Genomic DNA, 3,683 nt, shown 5'->3' on the forward strand with positions numbered 1-3,683 from the left:
CCCAAATGGCAGAAGTCACAGCATGCCAGTTATTCTCTTCCTGTGGCTCCAGCATGAAACCCAGACAGCTCTCTGTCTGCCTCCAAAGACACCTCTGGGCAGAGCTTGGGGCTGCGTATTCCTGGGGCAGCTGGGCTAAAATCACGCTCCTTCCAGGAAAAGAATCATTCCCCTTGCCCTCCCTACATTTGCCAGGGATTTGCTGGATCTCTCCTTAGTAATACAATATCAACAGTGAAATGTAAAATCACAGTTCGTGGCTTTCTATGCTTTCGTTTTTAATGCTTTTAAAAAACATTCTTGAGATTTTTACAAGACATCCTAAACATCCAAATTAAGCTCTTGCCTGCCATTTCAAACTATGCCATGAATATGGCATAATATTTTATTTACAACTGCACCTTTTCTTTTTTTTTCTTTTTTTTTTTGTAAAGAAATATGGGACATTAAGGATGATCCAGTTTTCCAGGGGAGCTGCTAAAGCATTCCTGGGATGCTCCCTCTGGGACAATACCCTGTGTGACCTTCAGCCTGTCACCCACCCACCCCTCCTCTCTGTTCTCTGCAGTGCTTGTAGAGAGGCACAGAAATGTCATTTTGCACCCACTGGGTGCTGCATCCCTCCCCAGAGCTCACACCCAGTTTGCTCTGGACCCCATTTTGCCCCTCAAAGGGAAGTGATGCTGTTTGAAAGGATCAGAGACACTGGGGACTGCTCAGAACCCAGGCTCTGGAATTGCTGTCAAATTGGTTCTGTTTGTGCTACCAGAAAAAAAAAAAATCCCTAAACATTTAAGGCTTTTCTTTCACAAAACTGTACTGGATGTCTTTTGCTATAAATAAGATCTAATCACAAGAAAAATCGAACTGATGCCAAACGAGGAGCCTGAATTTCAAGGGACAGCACCAAATAGCTGAAGCCTTCATCTACAATTAATTCCCTTCCAATCACCAGGCAAAGGAGTCAAATTCTCAGCACTGAGAGTGTTGCAAATCTCTAAATAGAGGATAATGCAAAAAATCCAATAGTCCACTGCTGTTCCAGAGAAGATGCCACTCTTCATCCCCCTGTACTGACTGTTCCCAAAAATGTTTGTGCATCACTCACCCTGCTCTACACCTGGTACCAGGGAACGGGTACCAAGTGGTGCCAAACCTTGCTGCTTTCTTTTCCAGGTACCTTGTGACCTGATAATTTATGTCTTTTTAAATCCTAACTGAAGTACGTGGTTAATAGTAGGTCTCTTGCATCAAAAAAAAAAAAAAAAAAAAAAAAAAAAAAAAATTAGTGACTTTAGACAGTACAGAGCAGAAAGTGAAGGTGGGAGCAGCAAGGAGGACTGGAAACAACCTAGAAAAGCATCAGCTCTGGGGCCCTCCAGCTCTTGGTGGGTGCAGGGAGGGCCCTTGCTGGGAGCACTGTGAGGTCACTTGGAGAGGAAGGAAGATAAAATCACCAAAACCCTACAGCTCAAACCTTGATGTGACCAAAAGCCACAGGACACAAGTCTGGGGAATGATGAGTGAAATGGAAAATAGAGAAGGGGGTTGAGTTTTCATTCCTGCCATAACCTAAAGGGGAAGGCACTCATGAAATGATCAGATGAGAGATTTACTTAAGCAAGAGGAATTATTTTATAGAATAACATGTCATTTAACTGCAGAACTCATGGCTACAGAAACACAAATGTGTTTAAAATATGGTCAGAGCAGTGGGAGAGCTGTCTGGAACACAGCAGCTCCCCTTTAGCATTACCAGAAACACAAAGGTTACCAAAGTACAGCAAGAAAGCTGGAACCTGAGGGATCATTAGAGTCAAATGGGACCAATGCAGCTGAATGTCTCTGTCTCAGAGCTCTGCTTGCTGTAAAATTCTGGCTGGCACAGCTGGTGCCTGTCTGTAATCAACATTTTTTAATTACATAAAACAATGCTTTGGGAAAAAAAAAAAAAAAAAAAGAAAAATTAAAAAGCACAAACAACAAGAACAGAAGTCTAAAATAAGAAGTCAAACATTTAGAGGTGAAGTCACCTGAAGCTTCCCCAGGGGATTCCCACCTGGTACAGCCACTTGCAGAGCATCCCCAGGAGGTGGCTGCTCCCACACCCTGACAGCAGCAGCCAAGGCTGCTCAGAACCAAGCATGGTGCAAGCAAAGCTATAAAGTGAGCAGGGAAAAAATTACACCTGAGGAGACAGCAACCAGCTGGGGTCTGTTCCCAACTCCCTGTGCATGCAAGGAGCAGCTTCCCATGGCAGGGAGCAGAGGGAGGAGGATGGATCCACCAGCTGGGCTCCTGCTTGCCCTTTGGACAAACCCAAAGAGCACCCATGCAGCCTCCAGGACTTTGGGCACTGGTTAAGCTGGGGGACAGACTCACACTGAGAGTTTGGCTCAGCCCAGAGACCTCTGCACCATGGGGAAGGGGAAAAAAAAGCAACACACCCAGCACAAACCAGGCAGCAAGAGAGATTCACCAACCTTTCCTTGCAGGAGACACCCCGAGTGGGAGATGAAAGATTAACTCTGAACAGAGCACTCCAGGACTGGGCATCTCCTAGTGCAGCTCAACCAGCAATATTTCCTTTCTTATTATAATATTTCCTTTCTTATTATATTTCCTTTCTTATTCATTCACAGATCAGAGCCCCAGGTGGCTTGCATAACTTTGGGATACATCCTTTCCACTGACCTGACTGTGGCTGGACCATAGCAGCCCAGGGGGCACACTTGGGAGCATTTTTATTTTTTATTTTTCAGCCTAGCTAATGGTAGCTGTGTCACACACTTCTGGCTGCAGGGAGCCCTTAATATAGCAGTGGGGAAACAAAAAATCAGAAAAGCAGCTTGCACTGAGAAGGGATGTGTGCCCTGCAGACAGCTCCCTCACATGTTTTAGCAAGTGCTCTCAAGAAAAATCTTCCAGGCTGTGTTACATCCCTGCCTGAGCCTCTCAGAGCATCAGTTACCCTCTGAATGCTCAGTGATAATCCTAATTTAAAGAACTGGGACTCTTCAGATGCAAGCCTAAGATCTGCCTTTCCAAACAAGTTACCAACCAAATGAGAGTACCCCTTATTTCACAATTAAAAAAAAAAAAAAAAAAAAAAAAAAAAAAAAAAAAAAGTTGAGCACACTGTGTTTACCATTACTATAAATCAGTCAAGGGGGGGTAAGGAACTTCTCAGAAGAATTGCTATTTTCTGTGACTCCATGTCCTCAAACAAGCCCCTGACATCCCTGCTCTGGGAACAGATGAGTCTCGAGCAAATTTCATGCAAATCTCACTACCAGTAAGGAAACTAAATAACCAAATCCAGTGTCCTCTAACAAAAACGATGTGAGTACTGAGCCTGGCAGGAGCTCTATTCCATAAAACCACTTACGAGTTAAGGGAACAAAAATATGTTACCACTCTCACAAGGTGACTCACCCCTTCAAAAACATCAACACCAAGAAAAAAAAATTATTTTTAACATGCATCTGCTTTGGGATCCAGTTTTCAGCTCAGCTTCTCTCTGAAAACTGATCTTTACTCTGTTGCTGACAGTTTCTACTCAGAGGAAAAAAATAAAGGCAAAAAACCAAAGGTGAATTAACTCCAAGATAAGATTGGATGGCTCATACAAGATAAAAAAACTTAAGGAACTCCCAGTGTTTGGCTGGGATGAATGGGAACAC

Source organism: Heliangelus exortis, unplaced genomic scaffold (genome assembly GCF_036169615.1).
Source record: "Heliangelus exortis unplaced genomic scaffold, bHelExo1.hap1 Scaffold_66, whole genome shotgun sequence".
Classification (NCBI taxonomy): Eukaryota; Metazoa; Chordata; class Aves; order Apodiformes; family Trochilidae; genus Heliangelus; species Heliangelus exortis.